This window comes from Panthera uncia (assembly GCF_023721935.1).
Source record: "Panthera uncia isolate 11264 chromosome B3 unlocalized genomic scaffold, Puncia_PCG_1.0 HiC_scaffold_1, whole genome shotgun sequence".
Taxonomy (NCBI): Eukaryota; Metazoa; Chordata; class Mammalia; order Carnivora; family Felidae; genus Panthera; species Panthera uncia.
This window is the reverse complement of record NW_026057582.1, coordinates 125,464,207-125,478,937: the sequence shown is the minus strand read 5'-3', so window position 1 is coordinate 125,478,937 and position 14,731 is coordinate 125,464,207. Positions and strand designations below refer to the sequence as shown.

The window sequence follows — 14,731 nt, the reverse complement described above, 5'->3', positions numbered from 1 at the left end:
CTCAGGAAACAGTGGGAAGTCCGGGCCCCAGCATCGGCGGGCCTGGCCGTCACTGCAGCTGCTGTGGACCCGGTAAGCCCATCCAGGCTCTAGGAATGACGACTTCTCACGGGATAGATGATGAGCCAGGGTTGGCGGGGGCGGGCGGGAATACTGCTAGACGGGATCGGATGATATATATAGCAAGTTCTGCCTTTTTGAATTAAGGGGGTGAGATGATTTGTTTTACCCAAAATGCATACATGATACTGAGAGAGCGGCAAAAGACAGATTCAGTAAATGAATGGTTTTCAGAAGTGACAGGTGTGAAAACTTGTCTTAAACTCGGAAGTGTGGAAAGTGTTCCCTTCCTTGGGTTTGCCTTTTAAGCCAGCTCCTAACTAAGCAGATTCTTGCTGTCAAATGAAAAGCTAAATTTTTGTGCGGGTTTTACTTGCTGGCTACAGTGAGGCTCTTATTAGCAGGTTTTGAAAGCCGGTGGAGTCCTGTGGCTAAAAATAGTTTAATCACAGCTGCAGCTACTTAAAATCAATTCACTGCGATTTCCTAGTTAGCTCCCACGGGTGCCTTCCTCTAGGCTTTATCTTGCTTTTAAGCCGATTCTGTGTCCGACTGGCACCAGCCAAGAAGATGATTTTTCAGTCAGAGCCCTCTGCCAGCCGGATGGCCCAGCCTGCTCCCCTCTGCCTGTCTGGTCTCTCCGTACAGGGTCAGAGCAGCACCTGCTGTAGAACTGAGGAAACCCGTGTTTCTTCCCACCTTCCACACAAAGTGAAGGGGGTTCACAAAGTGAAGTGTTCCTGGAACACTAAGGAGAGGGACTCCTCAGGGGCCGAGGGCACGAGTGCCATCACACAGCAGAATGTGCTTAGCCCAGAGACTAAGAGGTGAGCCCCGATCCCCAGCTGTCCCGGGGTGTGAGCTGAGGACGAGCTCCTCTGAGCCAGCCCCCAGCCAATGGCCGCACACAGCCGGGGCACGCCCCTTCCCTCCTGCAAGAAATCTTGAGCTCCCAATTCCGTCCGTGTCTGCTTCCCAGATGACCTAGACTGACACGTAGCTCGCCCAGCTTCAGAGAATGTGTCCTAGACTTAAGTCACTTTCTTACACTTGTGCCTGCTCACCGTGTCCCAAAACAGCGGAAAGCAGCTGGGGAAGAAAAAGCAAAAATCACAGTTGTACTAACTGGTTTCTCTGTATAATCCCCCTCCCCCTTTTTAAGCTTTATTAAAGCTTTACTTTGAACTAATTTTTAACTTCCAGAAAAGCTGCAAAAATAATTGTTTCCATATATCCTTCCCCCAGCTTTCCCTAATGTTAACGTTTACATAACCACCCTACTACTATCATAACCAGGAAACTGACGCTATTACCACTAAGCCCTGCCTCCTGTCACTGGCCAGCATCACCACACCCGTCTGTCACTAGTTCCTCCTGTGCCAGCGCAGCCACTGGCAGGCACACCAGCAATGGGGCCCCAGCAGCTGCTTGCATGTCAAGATCAAGCCCTGCCTTGTGTTACTGGCCAGCACCACCATGCCCACCTGTAGCTATGGCTGTTCCCTTCAGCTGAGAACCTGCGTGCCCCCCACCTTTTGTGCAACCTGAACCCTGTCACAGACCTCCACTGCAGCATGCATACCCACGGGTACAGTGTGAAGTCCTAGGACAGCAGGCACTCAGTTCTGTCAATGCCAGGGAGACTGTAGTTGGCCTCAGCCCTTCTGTCTGCTCTGACACCCATCGCTACAACTTTGTCCACAAGTCACCTCTGCCATTTCATAGGTGCCTATAGCCGGCCCCTCACATCAAGTGTGTGCACACCTTTGGTTCCAGCCACCAATGCTGCCTGTCCTGGTCCCTAGCTACTCGCCCTACAGGCATGTCTGAGAAGCTCAATAGTGCTCATCAAGGAATACACAGTTGTCAACAGTGTGCATGCCAGTGACATGAGCCAAAGAGACATCATGCCCCGATTGGACCCACTACTGCCATGTACTCCTGTATTTATTGCCCTGCACCACTAGACCTGGGTCATAGCATGATCCAGTGTGCCCCTATCTGCAGGTGAAAGGCTTTCCTAACCAAAATCAGTCCATAAAGGCTGGAAAGGTGAGGGAAACACGTCGCTACCAAAGGGATACAGTAAACCTCCGGTAACTGGACCCAAAAAATGGAGATGCAGGTAATGCCTGACAAAGAATTCAAAATAACTGTAGTACAGTTGCTCAGAGCTACAAAAGAGGACATAAACGACTTAACTATGAGGAAAACAATACAAGAACAAAATGAGAAGCTCAACCAAGAGAAAACAAAGAACCAAACACATTTTGGAGCTAAAGAACACAATGAACTGAAAAATTCAATAGTTTCAACAGCATAGTTGAATAGAAGAGCAGTGAGCTAGAAGGCAGATCAGTTGAAATTAAATAATTAGAAGAGCAAATAGAAAAAAGGAAAAAGAAAGCCTACAGGAGTACGGGACATAATGGAAAGAAAGTATGCACTACTGGCGTCCCAGAAGAAGAGAGGGAGAAAGGAATGAAAAACTTAATGAGAATTTCCCAGACACAGGGAGGGAATTGGATGTCCAATTTCATGAAGTAATGTCACCACAAAATTTCAACCCAAAATGTTCTCCAAGAATAATGAAATGGTCTAAAATGAAAGACAGAATTTTAAAAGCTGGAAGAGAGAAAAAAATCATATGAGGGGAACCCCCATAAGGCTATCAGTGGATTTCTCACTAGATACCGTACAGGCAAAAAGAGTGGGATGATATATTCAAAGTGCTGAAAGAAAGAAACTGCCAACCAGGAATACTTCACCCAGCAAAGTTGTCCTTCAGAAATGAAGGTGAAAGAAAATCTTTCCCTAATAAACGAAAGCTGAAGGGGTTTCTCAGCACTAAACTACATTATAAGAATTGCTAAAAGGAATTCTTCAAGCTGAAACAAAAGGATGCTAATTAGTAGCTTGAAAACATATGGAAATATGCACTGGTAAAGATAAGCATAGAGTCAGATTTAGAATACCTTAATACTGTTAATATGGTGATGTGCTAGATAAGGATTCACCTAGATAAAGATTAAGAGGTATAACTTTGACAATTTGTTAATGGACACACAATAAACAATGTAAATGGTGTCCTCAAAAATGTAAAAGGAGGGAGAAGAACAGGGTAGATTTTTTATATGGGATCAAATTAAACTTATCAGCATAAAATACACTGATATCTATAAGATTTTTTATGTAAACCTCATGGGAACTCCAAAACAAAAATCTACAACAGATACACATAAGAAGGGAATCAAAATATACTGCTACAGAAAATCATTTAATTGCAAAGGAAGGCAACAAAAAGAAAAGAATTGAACTATAAACAGCCAGAAAACAATAATATGGCATAAGTAAGTCCTTTTCTGTCAATTATTGTAAATGTTAACAGACCAAATTCTTCAATCAAAAGGCAGGCTGGTTGGCTGGCTCAGTTGGTTAAACATCCGACTTCGGGTCAGGTCATGACCTGAAGGTTTGTGGGTTCGAGCCCCGCATCGGGCTCTGTGTTGACAACTCAGAGCCTGAAGCCTGCTTCAGATTCTGGGTCTCCCTCCCTCTCTCTCACTCTCTCTCTCTCTGCCCCTCCCCAACTAGTGCTCTGTCTCTGTCTTTCAAAAATAAATACATGTTAAAAAAAATTTTTTTTAAAGGTTGGCTGGATAAAAACAACAACAAAATTAACCCCCCAAACAAAACAAAACAAAATAGGCAAACAAAAGAATGACCCAACTATATGCTACAAGAGATTTACCTCAGCTTTAAGGACACACATAGATTCAAAGTGAAAGAATGGCAGGAGAGGATAACTCCATGCAAAGGGAGAGCAAAACTGGTAAAAGGAGACAAAGATGGACACTACAGAGTAAGGGGGTCAATTCATCAAGAAGATACAAAAATCATGTATGTACACACACACACACACACACACACATACATATGCACCCAACATCAGAGCACCTGAATTTTATTAAGTGAATTCTAACAGATTGGAAGGGAAAAATAGAGAACACCATAGAAGGGGACTTCAATAGCCTACTTTCAACAATAGATCATGCAGATAAAAAAGCAGGAGAAAGCATTGGACTTGAACTGTACTTTAGACCATGTGGACCAAACAAACATATACAAACATGCCAACCAACAGCAGCAGAATACATATTCTTCTCAAGTGCACACAGAAATTCTGCAGGATACATCACATGGTAGGTCATAAAAAAAAGTCTTGGGGCACGTGGGTGGCTCAGTCAGTTGAGTGTCCAACTCTTGATTATGACTCAGGTCATGATCCAGTTTTGTGGGATCAAGTTCTGCACTGGGCTCTGTGCTGAGTGCAGAGCCTGCTTGGGATTCTCTCTTCCTCTCTCTTTGCTCCTCCCCTGCTCACACACACTCTCTCTCGTTCTCAAAATAATAAACATTTTTTTAAAAAGTCTTAGCAAATTTAAAAAGATTGAAAAAATACCAACTATCTTTTCTGACTCTAGTGGTATGAAACCAGAAATTAATAACAGGAGGAAATCTGGAAAAATAGTAAAAATATGAAGACTAAAAAACATGCTCCTGAATAAATAGGTCAAAGAAGAAAAAGAAAAATCAAGAAGTATCCTGAAACAAATGAAATGGAAACAACAAATCAAAAGCTATGGGATACTACAAAAGTAGTTCTTGTTTTTTTTAAATTTTTTAAAATATATTTTTGAGAGAGAGAACATGTGCACACACACGAGCCAAGGAGGGGCAGAGAGGGAGACTGAGAATCCCAAGCAGTCTCCATGCTGACAGCAGAGGGCCTGATGCCGGGCTCAAACTCACAAATCACAAGATCATGACTGAGCTGAAATCAAGAGCCAGATGCTTAACCTTGACAGCCACCCAGGCACCACTGCAAAAGTAGCTCTAAGAAGGAAGTTTATAGCCTACATCAAGACACAAGAAAGAACTCTGATAAACAACCTCACTTTATACCTCAAGGCACTAGAAAAAGAACTATGCCCAAATTTAGTAAAAAGAAGAAAATAAAAAGATCAGAGCAGAAATAAATAGAGACAAAAAAAAAAAATTAAAGACCAATGAAAAAAAGAGCTGTGTTTTTGTTTTTGTTTTTTTAAAGACAAGACTGTCATGAGGAACTAAAAAATGCTATAATGAGGTGCAAAATAAAATGGAGGCAACCATAGCACAGATTGAAGAGGCAGAGGAGAGAATAGGTGAATTAGAAGATAAAATTATGGAAAATGAGGAAGCTGAGAAAAAGAGAGATAAAAAAATCTAGGAGTATGAGGGGAGAATTAGAGAACTAAGTGATGCAATCAAACGGAACAATATCCGTATCATAGGAATTCCAGAAGAAGAAGAAGAAGAGAGAGAAAAGGGCTGAAGGTGTACTTGAACAAATCATAGCTGAGAACCTCCTGATCTGGGGAAGGAAAAAGGCATTGAAATCCAAGAGGCACAGAGAACTCCCTTCAGACATAACTTGAATTGATCTTCTGCACGACATATCATAGGGAAACTGGCAAAATACAAGGATAAAGAGAAAATTCTGAAAGCAGCTAGGGATAAACAGGCCCTAACTTACAAAGGTAGACATACATAAGAGTAGTCGCAGACCTATCTACTGAAACTTGGTAGGCCAGGAAGGAATGGCAGGAAATCTTCAATGTGATGAACAGAAAAAAATATGCAGCCAAGAATCCTTTATCCAGCAAGTTTGTCATTTAGAATAGAAGGAGAGATAAAAGTCTTCCCAAACAAACAAAAACTGAAAGAATTCATCACCACTAAACCAGCCCTACAAGAGATCCTGAGGGGGATCCTGTGAGACAAAGTACCAGAGACACCACTATAAGCATGAAACCTACAGATATCACAATGACTCTAAACCATATCTTTCAAAACTAACACTGAATGTAAATGGACTAAATGCTCCAACCAACAGACATAGGGTATCAGAATGGATAAAATAACAAGACCCATCTATTTGCTGTCTACAAGAGACTCATTTTAGACCTGAGGACACCTTCAGATTGAAAGTGAGGGGATGGAGAACTATCTATCACGCTACTGGAAGTCAAAAGAAAGCTGGAGTAGCCATACTTATATCGGACAAAATAGACTTTAAATTGAAGGCTGTAACAAGAGATGAAGAAGGGCATTATATAACAATTACAGGGGCTATCCATCAGGAAGAGCTAACAATTATAAATGTCTACGCACCGAATATGGAAGCCCCCAAATATATAAAACAATCACAAACATAAGCAACCTTATTGATAAGAATGTGCTAATTGCATGGGACTTTAATACCCCACTTACAACAATGGATAGATCATCTAGACACAGGATTAATAAAGAAACAAGGGCCCTGAATGACACATTGGATCAGATGGACTTGACAGATATATTTAGAACTCTGCATCCCAAAGCAACAGAATATACTTTCTTCTCAAGCGGACATGGAACATTCTCCAAGATAGATTACATACTAGGTCACAAAGCAGCCCTTCATAAGTATAAAAGAATTGAGATCATACCATGCACACTTTCAGACCACAATGCTCTGAAACTTGAAATCAACCACAGGAAAAAGTCTGGAAAACCTCCAAAAGCATGGAGGTTAAAGAACACTAAAGAATGAATGGGCCAACCAGGCAATTAGAGAAGAAATTAAAAAATATATGGAAACAAATGAAAATGAAAACACAACAATCCAAACACTTTGGAATGCAGTGAAGGCAGTCCTGAGAGGAAAATACATTGCAATCCAGGCCTATCTCAAGAAACAAGAAAAATGCCAAATACAAAATCTAACAGCACACCTAAAGGAAATAGAAGCAGAACAACAAAGACACCCCAAACCCAGCAGAAGAAGAGAAATAAACAGCAGAGCAGAAAAAAACAATATAGAATCTAAAAAAACTAGAGCATATCAATGAAACCAAGAGTTGGTTTTTTGAAAAAATAAACAAAATTGATAAACCTCTAGCCAGGCTTCTCAAAAAGAAAAGGGAGATGACCCAAGTAGATAAAATCATGAATGAAAATGGAATTATTACAACCAATCCCTCAGAAATACAAGCAATTATCAGGGAATACTATGAAAAATCATATGCCAACAAACTGGACAACCTGGAAGGAAGAAATGGAAAAATTCCTAAGCACCCACACACTTTCAAAACTGAAACAGAAAGAAATAGAAAACTTGAACAGACCCATAACCAGTGAAGAAATTGAATCAGTTTTCAAAAATCTTCCAACAAATAAGAGTCCAGGACCAGATGGCTTCCCAGGGAATTCTACCAGACATTGAAAGCAGAGATAATACCTATCCTTCTCAAGCTGTTCCAAAAAATAGAAAGGGAAGAAAAATTTCCAGACTCATTCTATGTAGCCAGCATTACTTTGATTCCCAAACCAGACAGAGACCCAGCAAAAAAGAACTACAGGCCAACATCCCTGATGAAAATGGATGCAAAAATTCTCAACAAGATACTAGCAAATCGAATTCAACAGCATATAAAAAGAATTATTCACCATGATCAAGTGGGATTCATTCCTGGGATGCAGGGCTGGTTCAACATTCGCAAATCAATCAGTGTGATACATCACATTAATAAAAGAAAATATAAGAACCATATGATCCTGTCTATTGATGCAGAAAAAGCATTTGACAAAATTCAGCATCCATTCTTAATAAAAACCCTTGAGAAAGTCGGGAAAGAAGGAATATACTTAAACATCATAAAAGCCATTTATAAAAAGCCCACAGTTAATATCATCCTCAATGGGGAAAAACTGAGAACTTTCCCTCTGAGATCAGGAACATGACAGGGATGTCCACTTTGACTGCTGTTTTTTAACATAGTGTTGGAAGTTCCAGCATCAGCAATCAGACAACAAAAGGAAATCAAAGGCATCAAAATTGGCAAAGATGAAGTCAAGCTTTCACTTTTTGCAGACGACATGACATTATACATGGAAAACCCGATAGACTCCACCAAAAGTCTGCTAGAACTGATACATGAATTCAGCAAAGTTGCAGTATTCAAAATTAATGTACAGAAATCAGTTGCATTCTTATACACTAATAATGAAGCAACAGAAAGACAAATAAACCAATCCCATTCACAATTGCACCAAGAATCATAAAATACCTAGGAATAAATCTAACCAAAGATGTAGAAGATCTGTATGCTGAAAACTATAGAAAGCTTATGAAGGAAATTGAAGAAAATACAAAGAAATGGAAAAACATTCCATGCTCATGGATTGGAAGAATAAATATTGTTAAAATGTCAATACTACCCAAAGCAATCTACACATTCAATGCAATCCCAATCAAAATTGCACCAACATTCTTCTCGAAGCTAGAATAAGCAATCCTAAAATTTGTATGGAACCACAAAAGACCCTGGATAGCCAAAGTAATTTTGAAAAAGAAGACCAAAGCGGGAGGCATCACAATCCCAGACTTTAGCCTCTACTACAAAGCTGTAATCATCAAGATAGCATGGTATTGGCACAAAAACAGACACATAGACCAATGGAATAGAATAGAAACCCCAGAACTAGACCCACAAACGTATGGCCAACTGATCTTTGACAAAGCAGGAAAGAACATCCAATGGAAAAAAGACAGTCTCTTTAACAAATGGTGCTGGAAGAACTGGACAGCAACATGCAGAAGATTGAAACTAGACCACTTTCTTACACCATTCACAAAAATAAACTCAAAATGGATGAAGGACCTGAATGTGAGACAGGAAACCATCAAAACCCTAGAGGAGAAAGCAGGGAAAAACCTCTCTGACCTCAGCCGCAGCAATTTCTTACTTGATACATCTCCAAAGGCAAGGGAATTAAAAGCAAAAATGAACTATTGGGACCTCATGAAGATAAAAAGCTTCTGCACTGCAAAGGAAACAATCAACAAAACTAAAAGGCAACTGACGGAATGGGAAAAGATATTTGCAAATGACATATCAGACAAAAGGCTGGTATCCAAAATCTATAAAGAGCTCACCAAACTCCACACCCGAAAAACAAATAATCCAGTGAAGAAATGGGCAGAAAACATGAATAGACACTTGTCTAAAGAAGACATCCAGATGGCCAACAGGCACATGAAAAGATGCTCAACGTCACTCCTCATCAGGGAAATACAAATCAAAACCACATTGAGATATCACCTCACGCCAGTCAGAGTGGCTAAAATGAACAAATCAGGAGACTATAGATGCTGGCAAGGATGTGGAGAGATGGGAACGCTCTTGCACTGTTGGTGGGAATGCAAACTGGTGCAGCTGCTCTGGAAAACAGTGTGGAGTTTCCTCAAAAAATTAAAAATAGATCTACCCTATGACCCAGCAATAGCACTGCTAGGAATTTACCCAAGGGAAATTTACCCACAGGAGTGCTGATGCATAGGGGCACTTGTACCCCAATGTTTATAGCAGCACTTTCAACAATAGCCAAATTATGGAAAGAGCCTAAATGTCCATCAACTAATGAATGGATAAAGAAATTGTGGTTTACATAAACAATGGAATACTACATGGCAATGAGAAAGAATAAAATTTGGCCTTTTGTAGCAACATGGATGGAACTGGAGAGTGTTATGCTAAGTGAAATAAGTCATACAGAGAAAAAAAGATACCACATGTTTTCACTCCTATGTGGATCCTGAGAAACTTAACAGAAGACCATGGGGGAGGGGAAGGGAAAAAAATTTAGAGAGGGAGGGAGGCAAACCATTAGAGACTCTTAAAAACTGAGAATAAACTGAGGGTTGATGGGGAGTGGGAGGGAGGGGAAAGCGGGTGATGGGCATTGAGGAGGGCACCTGTTAGGATAAGCACTGGGTGTTGTATGGAAACCAATTTGACAATAAATTTCATATTTAAAAAAATTAAAAATAAAGACAAGACTGAAAAACCTTTAGCCAGAGTGATTCAGAAACAGAGGACTCAAAATCAGAAATGAAAGAGGAGACATTACAACTGATACTACAGGAATACTCTATGAGAGACTACTATAAATAATTATATGCCAACAAAATGGATAACCTATAGGAAATGGATAAATTCCTAGAAACATACAACCTACCAGGACTGAATCATGAAGAATTGAAAGTCTGAGCAGACAAGTATTAAGTAAGGAGATTGAATCAGTAATCAAAACCTCTCAACACAGGAAAGTCAGGACTAGATGGTTTCACTGGTGAATTCTACCCAATATTTAAAGAAGGATCAACGACAATCCTTCTCAAACTACTCAAAAAAACTGAAGAGAAGGAAATAACCCCAAACTAATTTTACATGGCCAACATTACCTGATACCAAAGCCATATAAGGAGCCTACAAGACAATTACAGACAGACATACCTGATTGACATAGATGCAAAAATCCTCAGCAAAATATCAGCAAACCAAATTCAACAGCACATTAAAAAGATCATTCACCAGGATCAAGTGAGATTTATGCCTGGAATGCAAGGTGGTTTAATACACACAAATCAAATCAATGAAAGAGATACACCGTAATAGAACGAGATAAAAATCTTAAGATCATGTCAATAGATGCAGAAAAAGCATTTGACAAGCACAACAACCTTTCATGATAAAAATGCTCAACAAATGGAGTACAGGAGGAAGACACCTCAACACAATAAAGGCCATCTATGACAAACCCACACCCAACATCATATTCAATGGTGAAAGGTTGAAAACTTTTCCTCTAAGACCAGGAACGAGACAAAGATACCTACTGTCACTACTCCTAGCCAGAGCAATCAGTTAAGAAAAAGATAATAAAAGGCATCCAAATAAGAAAAAGTGAAACTGTCTTTGCTTGTAAATGATATAATATTATATAGAAAATCCTAAAGATACCACCAAAAAATTACTAGAACTGACAAATTCAGTGAATTTGTAGGATACAAAATAAACATACAGAAAACAGTTATGTTTACACACATTAACAACAAAACATCTAAAAAAGAAATAATCCCATTCATGGTAGCATCTAAATAAAATACTTAGGAATAAATCTAATCAAGGATGTGAAAGTTTTGTAGGGTGAAAACTATAAGACTTTGATGCAAGAAATTGAAGATGACACAAAGAAATGGAACCCGTGTTCATGGATGGGAAGAATATTGTTAAAAAGTCCCCACTGCCCAAAGCCAACTATAGATTCAGTGCAATCTGTATCAAAATCCCAATGGCGTTTTCCATAGAAATAGAAAAAACAATCCTAAATCTATATGGAGCCACAGAAGACCTTGAACAGCCTAAGAAATGCTGAAAAGAACAAACCTGGAGGCATCACACTTCCTGATTTCAGCCTATACTACATGGCAGTATGGCGTGGGCATGGCATAAAAACAAGCACATAGGCCAATGGGATAGAATCGAGAGCCCAGAAATAAACCCCTGCATATACAGTCAACTAATAGTTTTTTAATTATTACTTTTTTAATTTTAGAGAGCACAAGCAGTGGAGAAGGACACAAGGAGAGAGAGAGAGAGAGAGAGAGAGAGAGAGAGAGAGAGAGAGAGAATCCTTAAGCAGGCTCCACACTCAGCACGGAGCCTGACGCAGGGCTCGATCCCATGACGCTGGGATCATGACCTGAGCCAAAATCAAGAGTCAGACATTCAACCAACTGAGCCACCCAGGTGTCCCTACAGTCAACAAATACTGACAAGGGAGCCAAGAATACTTAGTTCGGAAAAGACAGTCTCTAAAAATGGTGTAGGGAAAACTGGATGGCCACATGCGGAATGAAATTTTACCTTATCTTACACCACTCACAAAAACTAACTCAAAATGGATAAAACAGATAAAGACTTAAACATAAGACCTCAAACCATAAAACTTCTAGAAATAAACAGAAGAAATCTCCTTAACGTTGGTCTTGGCAATGTGTTTTTGGAGATGATACCAAAAGCACAAACAACAAAAGCAAAAATCAACAAATGGACTACATCAAACTAAAAAGCAAAAGACACAACACAATTAAAAGGCAATCTATGAATGGGGGGGGGATATTTGCAAACCACATATCTGGTAAGGGGTTAATAGCCAAAATATAGAAAAACCCATACAAATCAATGGTATTAAAAACAATCTGATTTAAGAAGGGGCAGAGGATCTAAACAGACATTTTTTCAAATAAGACATAGGATATCAAGATGACAAACAGGTACATGAAAAGATGCTCAGCTTATCAGTAAAGTGTAAATAAAAACCATAATGAAATATCCCCTCACCTTGCATCAAAAAGAGGTAACAAATTGGGGCATCTGCGTGGCTTAGTCGGTTAAGCACCCAACTCTTGATTTTGGCTCAGGTCATGATTTCATGGTCGTGAGACTGAGCCCTGTGAGATTCTCTCTCTCCCTCTCCTTCTGCCCCTCCTCCACTCACGTGCACATTCTCTCTCCCTCTCTTTCTCTCTCTCTCAAAAAATTTTAATAATAAAAATTTTAAAATCTTTAAAAAATGAAAAGAGGTAACAAGTATTAGTGAGGGTGTGGAGAAAACAACCCTCGTGCACTGCTGGTGACAATATAAATTGCTTCAGTCACTATGGAAAACAGTATGGAGGTTCCTCAAAAAAATTAAAACAACCAACCGTATGACCCAGAAAATCCCACTTCTGGGTATGTATCGAGAGAGAGAAAAACAAGATATAAAAAAGATAATTGTACTCCCACACTTACTGCAGCATTATTCACAATAGCCAAGATACAACCTAAGTTGGATAAAAAATGGACGAATGGATAAAGATGAGGGGGTGTGCGCACATGTGCGGGCACACACACACGCGCACACACACACACACACACACACACACACAGGAATATAATTCAGCCATGAGAAAGAGGGAAATCTTGCCATTCAGGATAACATGGATGAATACTGTATGATATCACTTATATGCAAAATGTCAAAAAACTGAACTTTGTAGAAACAGACAAGAATAGTGGTTTCCAGGGGCTACAGGTTGGAGGAATTGGGAAGATGTTGGTCAAAGGGCACAAACTTGCAGTTAGAACATGGATACATTCTGGAGATCTAAGTCATAGCATTTTGATTATATTAATACTGTATTATATACTTCAAAATTGCTAAGAGATTAAATCTTAAATATTCTCACCACAAAAAGAAACCATGATTGTGTGATATGATGGAGATATTACACAGTAGTAGTCATATTTCGTTATATAAATGTACCAAATCAACACATTGTATACCCTAAACTTACACAATGTTACATGTCAATTATGTATCAATTTAAAAAACAGCTCACAGTTCATTAGAATATTAAAAGGGGTGGGGTAGGAATGTCTTCCCAAAAATATTAAGCCATTTTTCCACACCACAAAATGGTAAAATTAGTTGGTAAAATTAGTTTACTACATAGAGAAAAATAAAACTGGATTCCTACTAACATGACACAAGAAGGTAGCCTCCAAATGGATTAAATACCTAAAAGTTAAAATAGAACAATGTCATTATACAAGAAAACAACTTTCTGGCTTAGTGTAAGGAACTTCTGAAGCAAACCATAGTGAAAAATTTGATCAATTTGATTTCATTAAAATCAGAGAAACAAAACCAAATAACAAAATACAGCGTAATTGGAAATCACCCCCAAAAGTGATGAGTTCCTAGTAATCTTCACCATTCTTTATAGTTGCATAGCACCACATGGGATGGATGTACAACAGTCGTCCGTGAATAGTCACAGAAGTTGTTTCTAGTATTTTGCATGTATCAATGAATATGCTTAGGCATATGTATCTTCATAATGTTAGATATTTATCTTTAGGGTAAAGTCCTAGAAGTAGGATTGCTGAGTAAGTTCCTGTGTAGTTTTGTTAAGAAGTGCCAAATTCACCTCCAGAGAAGTTGTTGCCCATTTGCACTTCCTCCAACAATGTATGAGAATGCCGGTTTCCCCACAACTGCACCAACAGAATGTTGTTATATTTAAAATTTTTACCTGTGAGAAAATATATCAATGTTTAAATTTGTCTTTTTCTATAATGAGTGAACTTGAACACTTTTTCATGTTTGAAGGCCATTTTAATCTTTGTGTGTCTGTTCATGTCTTTTTTCCATTTGTTTATTGGGGTTTTGGTCTCTATCCTTCAATTTTTTGTGTTTTTTTTTATTTTTTTAATCTTTATTTTTGAGAGAGAGAGACAGAGACAGAGTGTTAGCAGAGGAGGGGCAGAGAGAGGGAGACACAGAATTTGAAGCAGGTTCCAGGCTCTGAGCTGTCAACACAGAGCCCAACATGGGCCTTCAACTCACGGACAGAGAGATCATGACCTGAGCTGAAGTCAGATGCTTAACCGACTAAGCCACCCAGGCGCCCCTATGTTTATTTATTTTTGAGAGACAGAGAGACAGAGGGTGAGTGGGGGAGGGGCAGGGAGAGAGGGAGACACAGAACCTGAAGCAGGCTTCAGGCTTGGAGCTGTCAGCACAGAGCCTGATGTAGGGCTCGAACTCACAAATCACGAGATCATGACCCGAGCCAAAGTCAGGCACTTAACTGACTGAGCCACCTAGGTGCCCCTCTCTCCTTCAATTTTTAAGAGTTTTATTGTTTTATTTATTTATTTATTTATTTATTTATTTATTTATTTATTTATTT

At 39.4% G+C, this 14,731-nt stretch overlaps 1 protein-coding gene across 1 annotated transcript in view; it reads right to left on the bottom strand.

Annotated features, from left to right (window-relative positions):
- Nucleotides 1-483: 483 nt before the first annotated feature.
- LYSMD4 (LysM domain containing 4) overlaps nt 484-14,731 on the bottom strand; it is a 28,744-nt gene continuing 14,496 nt past the window's right edge. Inside the window, exon 3 of the transcript XR_007453903.1 lies at nt 484-1,149. The gene's annotated coding sequence lies outside the window, so the exon portion shown is untranslated. The remainder of the gene's footprint in view (nt 1,150-14,731) is intronic.